The sequence below is a fragment of the Camelus ferus genome, chromosome 23 (genome assembly GCF_009834535.1).
Source record: "Camelus ferus isolate YT-003-E chromosome 23, BCGSAC_Cfer_1.0, whole genome shotgun sequence".
In the NCBI taxonomy this organism is placed as follows: Eukaryota; Metazoa; Chordata; class Mammalia; order Artiodactyla; family Camelidae; genus Camelus; species Camelus ferus.
Window position 1 is genome coordinate 1,424,248 of NC_045718.1, and position 17,896 is coordinate 1,442,143.

The window sequence follows — 17,896 nt, forward strand, 5'->3', positions numbered from 1 at the left end:
TTTAGAAACACAGTGGCTTCAGAAACCCACAGTCTCTCTCAGACACCAATAATGTAGCTCTGAACATAGTAGGAGCTCAAAGCCATTCCTGGAATAAATGAGGGGTGGAGAGAATTGACACGAGTTGGTTTCTTTGTCTCCTGTGGTAGCTTTCCAGACCAAACAACAGACCCTAAAGCTGTCAGTCTGAACCAGGGTTTCTTATCCTCTGCACTACTGACATTTTGCTCCAGATACTTTGTTGTAGGGGGACTGTCTTGTGCATAACAGAATGTGTAGCAACATCCATGGCCTCTGCTCATTAAATGCAGGTAGTCCCCACAGCACCAAAGGTATGGCAGCCAAAACCAGATCTCTGCTGGGGGAGCAAAGTTGTGTCCGTTTGAGAACCACTGGTCCAAATAGCTTGATGACAGTAGTGACCAGGAATCAGGAGAAGACTGGGGACAGTGTTCCTAATCCTAGTGAAAGCATTTTAACCCACGGAATTATGAAATCTGTCTATGGTTGGTTGAGTCCATTGATTAGCAATGAGAATAAATTTATAAGCTTTCTCCTTAAAATACCCCCAGCACTATGCTAAATATATCAGATACATCCTTGTGTTGAATTTTTGCAACAACTTTATATGCCCAATTCCCAGATGAAGAAATAAAGGTTTGGAAATAAACTACCAAAGATCACATGGATGTCAGCTGATGTGACCCAGGTCTTCCTGATTTAAGTCCCTGCTCTTGTTCACTTTATTATCCTTCATAAGCCCATTAGACAGACTTGGTTACAATCTGGGACAACCCCTAATTCTACATGCAACTCACTGGTCATAACAGACCCCAGTTCAGCATAGAGGTGACTCAGTGACAATATATTCCCATGACAGGAAAAAAACATTTTGAGGGCTATGATTTACTGAAGGTGAGTCATTAGAGACATAAGTATAAAGAGAGAAAAAAAACTGTACTTTACAGGGACATGGAATAAATCTCTACAGTGATTCCATTCGGGATTACACGCCAGGGCATAGAGCCTATCAGAAGAATAACATTGGGACAGGATGCTGGGCTAACAGTGGATCCTTCTCCAGGAAAAGGTGAACCGGAATCCGCAGGAAAGGGAGTTCTGTCGCTTTCATGTTTGACACTCAAGCACTGTGCTAAAGAAAACATTTCTGGCATATTTTTAGCCTTATTATGGAAAATGGACCCTGCTGGGTCACATGGGCAAGTCTCCGATCCAATAAGAGTCAGAAATGCAAAAGAAAAATACCCTGGGAAAGCTCTCTCCCGCTCGCACATAGCAGAGACTATAGTGCATTCCCTCGCCCCGCCTGCGATGAGGAGGAAAGGCAGGTTCCTCTCCAGCTCGCCATCCGGTGGCATGATTAGCATTCCATCCTAGCTGCTCCCACCTGATTCGTCTAATGCAACACATTTTTAAGGAAAGAAAGAAAAAAAAAAAAAAAAAAAGAGGGGGGAGGACACAGATTTTACTCAAGTATTTCATAGGATGAGCTATTTCAGCTTCAACTATTTTTAACTCCATGAAAAGAAAACATTTTTGAATTGACCGTTTCTTACAGGAACTGAAGTCTAAGGCTGCCTGTCTTTAGAGTCTCACTGCCTTGTTTGCTGAAGGTGCTGGCTGTTTTGCTGAGGACCTTGCCTGTGATGGGTCAGCCTGAAAAAGGTTTGGACAGTGTGGTATGTCTCTAGAAGGTCAAATGTTTTCCTCAGCCTTTTGGAGGTATCAGAACTTGGCACAGGAACCTTTGAGAAGAAGGTTTTTGTTTTTGTTTTTTTTTCCACAAACTCTGATTCTTTTGAATTCCACCCAGGCTGAAACCGGCATGAGTATAGCCTTATTTCATAGACATGCCCCACTTCCAACCTCTTCGTAAATCCTTAAAGCCAGGCAGTCAAATAATAATAAAGCATAACTAGATGGAGATTTCAGTTTTGGCCTACAGAGAGAAACACATATATTTTTTCTGAAATTTACATATTTCTGTAATTATATAGATATCATTATACTAATTTCTATATAGATTAATTTCTGAAATTTATACACATACATATATTTATACACACATATATATAAACTTCTGCTGAGTTCTGCTTTCTTTCAATCTTCTAGAAAGATCATCAGTGAATTTTCACTCTAGGGTAACATTTTTAAACAGAAATTGCTTCACTCATAGGCTAACACCATTTGAAATCCAATTACAGTATAATTATTCACACAATAGTGCTCTGCAGTCATAGCACACGCCCAGAGACCATGCTGTGTCTGAAGAAATCACCTTTGGGAGGGCTTAGAAATTCACAGGTCTGATCAAATGAAATCGTTTCCACAGTAGCCTCATTCCATTACCCCAACGAGACTTCATCTCCCATGAACAATTGAATAGTTACAGATTTTCCCAACAGGATAATGAAGACCTGAGTGTTAAAGGCCAGACACTCCCTGAAGGGGTAAGTAGATGTATCTGCTCTGTGTGCTAATACCACGCTTGCTAATTGCAGGCCCAGTCATTACATCTTCCAGATGTGTCCGATCTTGTACCTAAACTCAGTGCCTGGGGCCTTTTTTAACAAACAAGCCCTTTTCTTTTTCTTTTTTTTTTTTTTTTTTCTTTTTTGGAGGGAAGTCCAACAGACAACTGGGTTTCCCAGCAGGACAGAGCCCTGCTAGTCATTTGGCTACAGTTTTGCTTCCCTTTATAAGTTCTCTCCTGTCTAGATCACCCCATTCCAGCTCACCCTTGGATGAGTCATGAGGCTGCCGCTAACACCCGGCGTCTAACGTTCTGCAAAGCCTGTGGTTCTGTGGTCCTACTCAGGGAGGGACCACCAGAGAGTAGCTAAGGGCTCCCAGGCTCCATCCTCCCGAAGACAAATTCAGTGGCTGTTCAGGAATCAGTGTCCTTACTTCAAAATTCCGCTTCTTTATCATTCTGACCAGTGAGATATAAAACAGCCACAGAGGAAGAAGGATTTGTTTGACCTCCAAATATGTTTTTGTAAAAGCAAGATATTATTCCCCAAATGATTGCCTTCTGTTCCAGGGTAGCTCTTTCACAAGTTAATTATATGAGAAACAGAACATTTAAAGAAAATACGAGAAAGCTGTCCATTCCTTTTAGTGATTAGTATAACAGAACAAAGTTATTTGTCATGGCAGTTATTAAGTATGAGCTGTTGCTTAAGAAAAGAAATTATACCTTGCCTAATGGTGAACATTTGCTAATGGTTAGTCCTGGGACAATGAGGGGCTCGGGGTAACACAAGCAGTAAGCGACCTGTTCTAAAATCCAGTAAATCCCCCTGCACACGGTACGTACCACAGCCCCTACTGGCTCCAACACAAACCACTGGAAGAAAATTCCTTTTTGTTTAGGCTCATTGCTTCTAAAGTATGCAAAGCTGTTAACTTACAACAGGAGAACAATTGATGTTCTCACTGGCTCATGTAGATAAGATTCGAATTCAAAAAGATCCCTATTAATATGAATGGTATCTCTGCTGGACGGAGTCCAGCAATAGCAAATTGACTTCGCGGAACTGGATTTGGCTGGCCTGCCTGACAATGGTTTACCTTCCAGCCCCTTGGAGTGTTCAGCCACCCAACCACAGTGAAATTACAATCGCTCCAGGAATGAGGTGAAAGATGATCAAAGGGAGGACCTCCTAGTGTTTCAGAGAACAGACCATCCCCAAAAGCGTTCCAGCAGAGGCCAGACCACCCTCTCGGCAGGAACGTTAGCGAGGAGACCAGAACAATTGATGGTGGTTGTATGAGGTAAACTTTCAGAGCTCTTCCAACCTTGCAAGGCTGTAAAATGGCCTTATTCCAAATAATTTTTCAACATTAGCAGAAAATGATGATGGCTTCTGAATTAACTCATAAGAGAGTTCCAAAATGGTGCTCGGCTCAGCTGGACGTTACAGAAAAATAAGGGGTAGGATCTGCCTTAAAGTATCCTAGCCAAATAACAATAGTAGCAGGGGTGATTGTAGCAGTAGCAGTAATAGTAATAATAATAATAATAATAATAATAATAATAATAATAATAATAATAATAATAATAATAATAATAATAATACAGTAATAATAATGATAGTGGAAGATCCAAAATTATTCCTCTTTTTCCTGTGGCTCTGTGAAATTCAATTTTTTATAGAGCAACTTACCCAATTATGTTTTAGTTAAGCTAATCTTGGAGTTAATTTTCATTCTCTTTGAGAAAAAAAAAAATTAACTAGACTAGAGGAGTGGAGAGAACTTGGAGATGTTCTGGGGCTGGCGGAGTCAGGGAGGAGAAAGTCTGGAACAAGCAAACCGTAGATAATCCAAACAGAGATCATTAAGAGCTGACTTTCCTCAGTAGAAAATGCCATTGGCTTGGATTCTGATGCTGGATGCACACAAGGCAGACTTTTCCAAACTGTATACCACTGTGCCGGGAACAGTATCTTTTCGAAGAAGAACAGGCATGGGAGAGTTAGCAGAGGGAAGAAATAGAAATACAATAGCAACAATCTTAGGGGTTCAAGATTTGCAGATACTAGCTACTATATATAAAATAGATAAACAAGTTTCTTCTGCATAGCACAGGGAACTGTATTTGATATCTCACAGTAACCTTTAATGAAAAGAAATATGAAAATGAATATATATATATGTCTATATGCATGACTGAAACATTATACTGTACACCAGAAATTGACACAACATTGTAAACTGACTATACTTCAGTTTTTTAAAAAAGTGGAAAAAAAAATCTAACAACAAAATATATATAATAGGAATAATCTTCAAAGACTGCTATCCAAATTAAAGGACATTTTTTGACGCATATACAGTTCAGACTTATTTTCCTCTTTGAAAACATTCAAAATCTGCCTTCATTTTTATAGTTTTGTGCCCAGTAGTGTGTTCAGCTCTTAACACAGAGAAATCACGTGACCGGTGGTAAAGTTTGGTTTTCAAAGGGCAGGAAGGCGTTGGTGTTTGTCTTCAGGTTGGCTGGATAGGCTAGATGTATATTTGAAACAGGCAAGGCTTCTGATGAAAAGAAAGGGCGATTTAAGGTTACCAAAAGAGATATAAAAAAGCAAGGAGTTCAAACATCCAAAAAGTTCTAAGAATAAAGATGAATCTGGCAGTTGAAGAAAATAGATCGTTCCAACCCAGGACTGCCACCAGGGCTGGCGATGGGTGATTTTTTTTTTTTTTTTTGGAGGGGGTGGGGCAGGCTCAGGATGAAGGTGGGGTGAAAAGTGAGATTCCCCCAGGCCATGCCAAGGTGGGGTTGTTCCCAGATATCTGTCCACAGAAGCGCAGTGCCAGGAAGGAGAATGCCCGTCAGAGTCTGGGAACCAAAAGGAAGGCGCGGAGCCTGAAAAGTAGGTCACACCATGAGTCAGGCTGGAGGATCTGAGCAGAAAATCAGCCATGGAATGAGTAAAGGTGGGTGATCAGGGAGTCACGGAGGAATCATGGTGTTGCTGGACTGACAGGGGGACAGCATAGGAACTCACCCCGCAATCCCGACCTGCCAAAAGTCTTCACTGCCGCCATCTTGCTCCCAGCCGGGGGCCTAAGCAGGTAGCAGATGCTCTGTTGGATGCATTTTATATGATTTCACCAAATGAGACACGTGGCCAAAATTATCTAATAGGTTTCATATGCTGGGTTCATTATTCACTGAACAAATAGGTATCGAGTTCCCAGTGTGTGCCAAGCACTGTATTGGGTGCTGGGGCCACAAACATGAGGAAAATCTGGCTTAGACCCACCCAGTCATGACTGTGCATGTAAATCGGTCTGTAACCAAAAGGCTACGGAGAAAACTGTGTTATGAATATTTTTTTAAGGTTGCTTTTTTTATGGCTCAATAACTTGGTCAAAGAATTTAAGAGGTGATTTTGACAATGAAGCTGGCTGCTTAAAAGTAGCAGAACTCAGTGAGATGTAAAACATCACATGATCTATAGAAACCACAGGATGAGAAGCAGTGGGAGTAAAATTCTTCCTGCCCCCCCCCATTATTTAAGGGGTAAGAAAATAAACAATCTAAGACAGCAGAAGCTGGAAAATGGCATCTTCTTTACTGAGTCATTGAAATCAAGGCATACATGGAGCTAAGGACCATTTAGGTTTTGTTATTGTTCGTCCATAATAGCATTTATTCTTTTATCCATGTTAAAAAATAACCTTAAAGCATCATTTAGAGCTAAGGGGAGGATTAAGTACCACCGTTGTTAATTCACCCATTATCCTGAGGGAAGATTAAGGTGATGGTCAAGAACGCAGACTCAGAAGAGAGGCTGTCCGTTTCTACATCCCAGATTCACCTTTTCACTAATTTGGGGATCTTGAGCAAGTTCCTTCAACTCTGTAATTCTCTCAGCCATAAAAGGTGAATTATAATAGATTCAACCTCTTAGGATTGCAGGGAGATTACATTAAAATATGCAAAGTGCCTAGGATACTCTTTGTCATAGATTTAGAGATCCAAAGTGCTAGCTATTAACGTTGACTGAGTGCCTCATGTGCTGAGACATAACTATTAAGGAAGATGTAGTCCCTGCCAGGAAGCCTACATGCTAGGGAGAGAGACAGACAAGTAAATAGATAAATCAAATAATTAGATATGATGATGACTGATTGGAAGGATAAGAAGAGACTGGCAAGAGCGGGAGGGGACTACATAATTATCTAGGGGAGTTAGGGACCATCTCTGAAGGAGCAATATTTACGTTAAGTCCTGAAGGTTGAGAAAACAGTGGTCAGAGCAAAAGTGTGGTCCAAAGGGCTGTGTTCAGTGGGTTCTAGGAATTAATGAAGGTCATAGTTACTGAGCCACAAGAGTGAAGGGAGGAGAGTTGTGCTGCCAAGGTCCTACCAGAACTGGGCGATACGTTTGGAAACTTTGAAGGCATATGGGTTCTAGTGAGAGGTGCGCTGGATTTCCAGCCCAACAGTGGGTTGTAAAATCCTACATCCAGTTATTCAGTCAGTTTGGCTGCCGCCCCCTGAGCCCAGGGTCATCTCTCTTTTTTTTTTTTTAAGCGACAGTCTCTATTTATTTATTTACCTATGGGGGGATCATTAGGTCATTTATTTATTTATTTACTGGAGGTGCTGGGGATTAAACCCACGACCTCGTGTGCACTGAGCACGCGCTCTACCCCTGAGCTGAGCTAAACCCCCCTCTCCCCACATCTTGCTTTGAAGACTTTCGAAAAAGCGCCTTGCCGACCCTGTTGTTCCCAGACAGGGAGCTACATCACCCTACAACAAGAAAGACCTCGTAAAATATAAACACCCCAGGTGAAGTCCCTCCAGTGGTTTCCCACTGCACTTAAAATGAAATGCAGGCTCTTTGCCGAAGTCTTCGAGGCCCTGCGGGATCTGGCCCTTGCTTCCCTCCCCTAAAGCTGCCCCCACACTCTCCCCTAGTTTACTCAAGCTCGGTCACATTCCGTTGCTTGAAAAGTGCAGACTGACTCTCGAGTCCAGTCTGTTGTACCTGCTGTAGGCACTGCCTGGGGTGTGCTTCCCCCAGGCAGCTCAGACGGCTTGCTCCTTCTCACTTGTGACTATGCTCAGGTGTAGTCACCTGCCACTGGGTCAAAGGCGCCTCCCACCCCTGCCTCAGTTCACTTTCTGTTATGTACTTTGATTTTTTTCCCCTTCATTGAATTTATAACTAGTTGAGATAACCTTGTTTAGTTATTTTTTTTTTAATCTTTCTGCCTCTACTAGGATGTAAGATCCAAGAAAGACAGTATTTTGTACGTCACGTTGACCACGGTAACTCCACTATCTTGAACAGTGTGTAACCAAGCATCCTATGAATACATAGACACTAAATGTTGGATGAAAGGGTCTGAGCTCAGTCTAGTTCTAGTTGTGGGACATAAGTCATTCAACATCTTACTTGCTTTCTTCTCTGTAAAATACAAAAAGTAATCATTTTCTTACCCACCCCACCCCACCCAATGTATCAAATATTAGGATTAAATGAGTTAATATAAGCCAAAGTTTTTTTCTAAATTACAAAGCACTACATGCTCTTTGAAAACTAAAAATTATGCTGAGAAAATACTGTTACTTAATATTAGAATATAAATTAGAGCACCCGGATGATATTAGGATGGACAAAATTAAGATTCTAGGCACAGAATTTCTATTCTTTTGACTTTTATTTTATATTAATAAGAATTGAACACGTGACTGGTTTATGAACTGTGTGAACTCACTACGAAGTAGTTTTATTTTCCTCCAGTCCATGTTGAATTACCACCTAAAATGATTTCCTAAATGCTTCTTCATCTTTTGCTCACGTAGACTGGAGAGGCCCGGAGTGTCAGCACATTAGGGTGACGTTTGGGAAGGGAGAGTTTCATCTCTATCACTTCTTAATAAGCCGTGGAGAACTTTTTCTTTCATTTTTCTTGATAGCAACATTGATACTTTCTCATTTTATTGAGATATAATCAACATACGTCACTGTATGAGCTTCAAGTTACAGCATAAAGGTGTGACTTACGCATGCTGCAAAAGGATTGCCACAATTAGTTAATATCTACCATCTCATCATCTTTTTCCTCTTAGAATGTGAGTGTTTCCCAGATCCTATCTCTTAAGCATCGGAATTTAAGCTATAACCTCCAGAAAACATGAAAAATGATTCAGTTTTACGTACTGAGTGATGTCTATGTGCTGGACACTGTAATAAACGCTCTGTGTAAGTGATACCAGCAGACCTTGTTTATCGCACTTCCGTACTGAGCTTTGCAGATGTGGTGTTTTTCATAAGTTGAAGGTTTGTAGCAACCCTGAGCTGAGCAAGTCTATAGGTGCCATTTTTCCAACAGCACTTGCTCACTGTGTGTCACATTTTTATAATTCTCACATTTCAAACTCTTTCATTATTATTACATCTGTTCTGGTGATCCGTGATCAGCAGTCTGATGTAACTGCTACAACTGTTTGGGGTGCCACAAGCCATGCCCGCGTAGGACAGAGGGGTTAATAAACACTGTGTGTGTCCTCACCGCTCCACCGACCAGCTACTACCCTGTCTCTCTCCCTTGCCTCAGGCCTCCCCAGTCCCTTAGACACAGCACTATTAAAACTGGGCCAATTAATAGCCCTACAGGGGCTTTCAAGTGAATCATACGTGTCTCACTTTAAATCAAAAGTTATAATTAATTAATCTTAGTGAGGAGGGCATGTCAAAAGCCGAGACAGGTGGAAAGCTAGGCCTATTGTGCCAGTTAGCCAAGTGGTGAATGCGAAAGAACATTCCTTCAAAGAAATTCAAAGTGTTACTCCAGTGAACACACGAATGATAAGGAAACAAAACGGCTTTATGGCTCATGTGGAGAAAGTGTCAGTGGTCTGGATGGAAGATCCAACCAGCCACAACATTGCCTTAAACCAAAGGCTACTCCAGAGCAAGGCCCTAACTCTCTGCAATTCTGTGAAGGCTGAGACAGGCGAGGAAGCTGAAGGAGAAGTAGCAGAAGTTACTTCATGAGGTTTAAGGAAAGAAGCCATCTCCATAACGTAGAAGTGCAAGGTGAAGCAGGAGGTGAGGGTGGAGAGGTGCACTGGGGACCAAAACCTTCATGTGACTCACTTTATTGATATATTGACTTTATTGTGTGATTTCAAGTTGCGCCTGCAATATCCCCGAGGTATACCTATGTTATTCAGTCCTCACTTACTTATGAGGAAAATATTAGCACTCAAGGTCACTACCATTTATAAGTTATAGAGTCACTTCATAAAAAAGATTTCTTTTCATTGTGAGGCATGTAGGTGAATTTCAATAACACAAACTGATTGCATTATCGCATTGAAGATTCCTCATGCAAATGTCTATGTATCCTCAGACTATACAGTTGAATCTAGTGCTACCAAAAAGCTAACATATAGACACACGGTCCCTGGCATCTAGAGTCACAGTAGCTAAGTCCATCAGTCAGTCAATGACTCATCAAGTCCTCCACTGACTGACAATAAAAACTATACTAATTATTGATATAAAAATATATGATCATTCCTAGCTTTAGAAACTCATCATCTTATTGAAGATATAAACCATAAGCTTACAAATGTGAAGTATTAAGAGCATAAATTAAAATTAAGAGGTGCATCTGATAATAGCCAACTGACAGTTTAGGCCAGCTCGCATCACTGAAAGATAGTTGTGCTGGGTACAAAATTCTAGGCTGAAGAGTATTTTATATCAGCACTTTTGAAGATATTATTTCACAATATTCTTAACCCTACAGTCATTATCCAGACATCACCAACAGATCCCTTACATCTTCTCTTTGTACACAAGCTGACATTCTTCTTTTGCTGCTCTAAGATCTTCTTTTCATCCCTGGTACTCTGTAACTTTATCACAGTTATCTAATGTGAAGTCTTTATCATTGCTATAAATTATGGTTATTTTATCTGAAAATAACTTTTCCTGCTTTTATCAGGGCAGGAAAATTATGTCATTGTCTCTTTAAAATTTTCTTTTCTCTATACTGTCTTCTGGGACTCTGATTAGTTTTGCATTAGATCTTCTCATTCTGTTTTCCACATCTCTTACTTTTTCTTGTGTTTCCATTCCTTCATCTCCCTGAGTTTAATTCTGGATAATTTTTTTTCGTATATCTTCTTTACTTTATTTACTTTTCTCTTATACTGACCTAATCACCATTTAATCAATCCGTGAAGTCTCCTGTGCCCATATTTTTTTATTTCTAAAAGTTATATTTTTTCTTATTTAGGTTTATCTGATAATTTTATTACAAATTTTTATTTCATGCTTATTTTTATGATTCTAATGTTCATTTCTTCAAGCAGTTTATACAAAATTTGTTTATATTCTGCATCTGAAGTCTTCAATATCTGAATCACTTTGGATCTAAATCTATATGATAATTCTCACTCATGGTGGCTTATTTCCTCATGTGTTTGGTGATTTTGAACTATGTACTTTTATTTATTTGGTCTTATTATATGGTAATTAAGAGCACTTAGAGAATGCTTTCCTTTTGAGATCAGTTTTTTTCCTTCAGAACAACTTGCTTATGCTGAGAACCAGTGGATGTTATTACCTGAGACCATTTAACCTCCTTTTAGAGTCCAAAATATTCTCTGTTTCAACTCCCCTACCATTCTTCTGACCCAGAATTTAGTATTCCGGTATTGGCCTTTGCCCACAGAGTAAGCCCAGCTTACACTTGTTTACTACTCATTGTCCACTTTTATTTGTGTTGGTTTACTAAGTTATTTCTGGTGGGTTTTGGAAGAAAATTATCCATGAATCTCTCACATTTCTGTGTGTCCTCTGAGTAGAAGGATTGACAGTTTTTGTTCTGAACTATCTTTTCAAGGATTTTTATAGAGAAAACGGCCTTGGAGGATGTAGATGCTACCTCCATCTAATGTGAAGGGCAGATATATCCAAAAATCATAAACACAATTTCTCCCACTAGGTCAAAAGTTGAACAAGTTTTCTGGTAATCCTTCTGAAAAATGGTGTTTTCCTAATCTGAGCATTCCTCAGCTATGATGCAAACCCACTGCATACACAGCATCCACCTGGGCTTGTCCGCCACCCTGGAAGGCTTGGAAGACAAGGAACCTTATGAAAACACAAATCGCATTCTGTCTGCGGTGTTGTGAGTAATAAGGTGCATTGTCTCGTGTCTTCTACCAGCATCTGTGAAACTGTGACAAGCAACTTGTTAGCTTGAAAGCAGGGAAATCTCAGAAGTTTCACAGTTTTTGACAGCAGGAAGGCCATGTTAAAGTTTTCTCTTATTTTCTGTAAAGACTGCAATTTATTAAAAGGTATGACTAGGTATATTGTAGCAGAGGCCCATTCATAGTATTTCTTCTAGCCTCTTGCCAAAAGTAAAAATGGAATCTTATTTGTATCTTCCATGCCCAAAAGTTAACTTGTGCTGAATGAATGGCTATATGCATGAAGGTAAAACACTAAAATCATAAAGTGATAGCAAAGCCATAATCTGTTAAATTTAATAAAACAATTAATTAACTAATTATGAACCTTTTCCTCGTTTCAGTATCTGCATTGGAAGTAGCATTATGATTACATTTAACTTACAATATTCAACTAAGTGTGTTTGGTCAAAAAGAAAAATCAACCCAGAAGTGCAAACAATTTTATCAACAGTTCCAAGCCAAACAGTCCATACCGCAGAGTGAGCCTGAGAAGGGAGACATTGGAATCTACAGTCCCTCAACCGGTCCCATTCACAAAGGCCAACTCTCTTCTGTGAGTGGGATTTTTACAGATCGAGACAAATTTTTAATCAAACAACAGGCCTTCACTGAATAACTGAGGCCAAGAGCAAGACTATAAAAAAGGCCTGTAAACCATGTCTAAGTACTTAAAAGTCATAAATCAAGTTAACAGAGAGTTAAGTAAAAGAATTATATCTCTCATCCTTGAAACTTATATCTTCATATTGACAAAATTTAAAAACTTAATGTGAGTAAAGCTGTGGTTTTTATAGGACTGAAAGTTGGCAAAACATCAAAGACAATGGAATTTAATTATTACTATGCATGTAGGGATATCCTGTTTATGGGCCGGTGGTGTCTGGATGAGTAATAAGGCAAATATGTACATTATATACAAAGTGTTATGCATTTATCCTGTAAAAATAATTATTCTTTTCTTCCTTTCAGTAAAGTCACTAATTATATTGTTATAAATAACATTTTCACAAAATTTTTGTTTCAGTATAGTATTGCTCTAGCACAAAGTGGAATATAAATATATACTGTAAATGTAAATTAAAGTAGATGTAAAAAAGGAAAGTTAAAGTAATTTTTGCATACATGTTTTCAAAATTATCCTTCTAAAATATTGAAAGTTACTATTAAAATTAAAAGGCATAATATAAATTATAATTCAAAAGTAATGTTGATCTAAAATCTAAAAATCGAAACCAAATTATTTAAATAAAGCTGAAAAGGTCTGAAAAAATTGCTGTCATTAAGTTTTTAATAAAAAGGTAATTCACATTTCCAGCATTCAGTGTGCACCTAGCAGCCTGTGTAAAGAATCACAATCACATTTGATGCACATTATAACATCTAGACCTATATTTTACAAATTTAACAGCAAAATGAATGTTCAATAATGTAAGCAAGTGTCTCACCTACAGTACCAACGGTTGAAAATACGACGCTTATTCTTAAATATCTCCAGAACCATAAATGGGGATGGGAAGGGAAGCAAGACTATGGCCACTCAGAACAACTGGGCAACAGTACTTCTTTATGCAAGATTCCCTCACATCTGTGTCACTGGAGAGCAAGGAGGGTCCCCACCGAGCCACTATTGCCATTCCAAGCACCCCTCAGCTGGCCGCAAGCCTAGAGGTTGGAGGGGATCCTGTCTTCCTTCTTCTAAACGACTTTGAATCTGGCTTATGATGTGTCTTTCCTGGCTTGATCCAGGATTGAGCCACAAAATGTAGAATGTATAATTTCAGTAATTCTGCCTATCAGCTAAATGCTCCAATGTTCACATTTACAGCTGGCATTATACGTTATAGAGATGAATGGTAAGATGGCATGGTAATAATTTAAAGGTTTTAATTTCCTTACTTGAGACTACATTAAGAGCAAATTTAAAAAACACCATTACAAGTGGCGAGAGAGAGAGAGAGGCTAGTGGAAGAAGGAAAAAATATCTTCACATGAATCTTTCATAGCACTTTTTCCTGCTTTTTGTAAAAGGGACATTTTTATTTTGCACTCAGCCCCACAAATCATGTAGCCAGCGCTGGTTATGGATTATACTCAACCAGCACTTGGGCCCTGAATCCCAAGTGACAGAAGCAGTCATGTATTTTTAATATATTTATTTACTTAAAAAATATATATTTTGCAATATTTAGGGAGGCGATCTAAAATACATGGCTCAGCGCAGGCGTTCTTCTCCCCGACGTCCAAGGGCAGAGCTAAATAAGGGCCCTAAACACAAACCAACTCTTATCGCTGGGCACAGCGAGCATCAGCAGCTTTTTCTAATGCCACAGGAAAATCTGGTGATGTTGGTCATATGAGAAGGGAGAAGGATGCACGACTTGAGATATAACAGAATTTTACTGTTTTCATTTTTCCTCCAACTTAGCATCTCATCTCCCATAAGATCTGCATCTCCCTTATAGAAAATCTTATTTGACTGCACTGGACATTGGTAGGATTTTTGAAACCAACATATATGCATAAACACAGACACTAAAGTTTTATGAAGACATTTTTGCTTCTGTTTTTTGACTCTGTTTTAGACATTAGTAAGATTGGCACCTCTCAAAGGATATATATAATGTCTTTATTCATATTCCCCGTGGCACATAACATAGTGACTTTTATTAAACACTCAGCATTTAATATTAAGTCATTGAATTAATTTTAAGTGTCTTTATTTTGGTGATTGGAATACTGGTATATTCCATTCTGAGAAGTTTCTAATTTTAGGACACATTACCTCTGACTGGATCAATTCAAGTATTTCTAAATAATCGAAGTGTGTATTTATCACAAACACTTGTGAGTTTTATCTTTATCTCAACACCATACCACTGCTCCCATCCACCAAAAAGTCCCTGGAAAAAAAAAAATCACAAGTGGAAAAACAGCCTACTCGGAAGGCAGTTGAGTCTTCCAGTTACAAGGCTCCAAGGGCAATCACTGAGCCCTGGAAATTAAATTTGACTCCTCTTGCTTTAAGTGTGTCTCTGACACCTAAGGCACTGCTGAAGTTAAACAGCAGTTAAAGATATATTGTTGGTTGCATTTTGAAAAATACACCATTGTTCTTTCCTCAACTTTTCCATCAAAATGGGAGGGAAAAAGTCATCTACCACTTCCTTTTCATTACTTGAAAACACATTCTCTCGCTTCCCCCCACGTATGTTTCAGCCACCTCGGCCCACAGGATTAATTTCAAGTTTACCTTTTTTAGGATTTCAAGGGAATGTGTGAAAGGATCTGGTCCTACTCTTCTGGACACATCTGCTCCAATTCCAGGCAGCATAGACAGAGAGGCTCCTTTCCAGAAAGGTTGCTTGGCAGCACCTTATTTAAAAATACACCAAACCCTTGGATAGATACAGGGCTGTAAACTCTTTTCAACCAGTGTGTCAGGGCTCTACCCGACAGAGGAGTGCTCCACTGGTTCAAAATCACATTTCTGTCCAGGCTGCCTCCAGACTCAGATGTGCGTCAGCCATTGTTGTCAGAGAAACTTGACTTCCTCCTTGTTATTCCCACCAGAGGAATAATGGCGGGCGTCCGACTGTTCAGCCATTTGCACTCCAGCTTTTCACAGGCTCTTCAGGGAAATGAGAGCCAATGATGGATGACATTTTAAAGGAGACTGATGATGAGTAAATGAGAATGTCAGCTAGGTTTTCACACTCTACGGGGCATGGTAAATGTCGTGTTTTGTTTGCATTTTTTTTTAAAGCCTATCCATGTGTTGAGGTTCAGAAACTGCTGCATGAACGTCTAGGCACCATGCTGATGTTTTTGAGGCCAGCTTGGTGAAACTGAATGGGGCTTCAGATTTAGTGTTAAGAGCCATGAGGGCCAAACTTACACTCTTTAAATCTGTCGCGTTTAGCAACTATCAGCAGAAAAATGAACTTTCAGTTGTCTCGTTGAGACAATTAACTTGTTTTCACTGCCCCAGAACTTCCTCCCTCCAGCCAAACCATATCTACTCGTTCGTCTTCTCCCCATAACTTCCCCAGAACACTGCAGTCCAGCACAATCGTCCCCTCCCCTAGACTTCCATCGTTTGTTTTCTACAGTACTTAATAGAAATTAATCCTCCATGCTTTGTTTCGATTCTTATCTTATTTAGGTTGCTTGACACTTTTATCCATTTAACTTTTTATATATCCATGCTTTGTCTCCTCCACCAAATTGTTAGTTCTTCTAAAGGACCTAACAAGTTCTACCATAGTGTTTCAATAACTTATTGTCAGCTGACGTTAGTGTATTTGATATTTATCTGTTTATTTGTTTGTAACCTTTCTCAATGGAACTTAAGCTTTAAGAGGATGCTGAATTTGTCTTCATCTTTGTATCTTCAGAAGCATCAGGAACAGTGCCTTGCAAATAATAGGGGCTCAGCAAATGTGTTAAATGGATGAAATAATAATGAGTGAATTACTAAGTTGAGTTTTCCCCTTTACTTTAAATCACAACATTTTTAGCATTTGCCTTAACAAAGCTCGCAGCCTTAAGATCCTGCAAAAGGGTTAAAAGTCTAGGCTTTGTAGTCACACAGGTATGGATTCAAATCCACTTTCTTTCTTAGTGTCATTTTCTGGCTATCTGATGTTGGGCAAACCACTGAACTTCTCTATGTCTCAGATTCATCTCCTGTAAAATGAGGGTAACAGCCCGCATTTCATAAAGTTGATGTATTAAATAGGATATGGTCAATAAAATTCTTGACATGTAATAACTGCTCAACAATTCACTGTACAAACATGTATCGATTACTAACAATGCTTAGAGCATGGGTCTACATCACAAGATGACCTGTGACATCTATCGAGTTTTGTGGGTTTGTGTACATATTCTCCCTGAGTCTCATTGCTTGTTACTTGCTTGGAAATAACACATTAGGCAAAAGAAACACAATTGTAAGGAATATCATAATTACTCAAAAGTGTGTTGGTTATTTCTCCACCTGAAAAAAAAAATTACAGGTAGGAGAAAATGAGTCTGTTCATAGATAATTCTCTTAATATTCTCAAAAATAGTTGAATTGGTGACCACTCCCCCACACCAGGACTGTCAATTTCTCTCACCAAGAGTAATTCTAATAAAATTTGCTAAGCACCTGCTACACTTACCAATAAATTTCAATTAGGTGATGAGCATGGATGAAACAAAATGAGAAGAATTCACAAAATAGACAAATCAATTTTGTCTAATTTTCCATCTTGGGTTTAAACATCTTGGTCCATTCTAAAACCATTAATAAGGGATTGTTTTCTTCAATTCCCTTCTCTTTGGAGCTGTAGCTTGGTATTCAGCATCCAGGGTATAAGATATATTTCTTTTCCATGAGAGAGCTCCTTAGAAAATTGGTAGGTATGTGAAAAATGAGATTTGAGAAACTAGAAGTTCCCGCAAGCTTAGGAAAAGATTCATTGATCTATAGCTTTGGTAACAGAACCATCAGAACCAGGTTTTAACTTGTTCAGTCCATCAATAACTCAATTTGGTGAACACACTTCTGCAAGCCAAGCAACCAGTATTGGCAACTCCCTTCTGAAAGTCGGACAATCAAGGGCAGACTCACTCCATGAAACAAAGCTCTGATTGCCAGTAAGTTAAGAATAGTCTCACATAAATAAGCATGCTTTCAGAGATGGTAACCTGCTCAGGTCTCTGGAAGTCCATCAAACTCTCATCCTCATGCATCTCAAAAACCCCATAGGAGATATGCAGCCTGCTAAGTGTTGGTCTCATCAGCCTGTGACCTAGGGGTCACATAGGCATAATAATGACCAAAAACCACATTTACATACATTATTATTTCACCTGAAGCTAATAACCATATGCAGTGGATATTATTCCCTTGGGAAAGGAAAAATAAAACATTTTAAAACATTTTTTTTCATTTAAGCATCACAATTGCTTTATGAAATAGGTACCATTTTACAGTTAAATATATAAACTATATATATGGTCCTTTTTCTCCATCAGAGAAATGGTGATGAAGCCTGCATCAGAAGGACCAGGTGAGCAGGAGGTGAAAATTTGTGCTTCTGTGTTTCTCTGGAATTTCTCACAAAAAGCTGGCTAAGAAGTT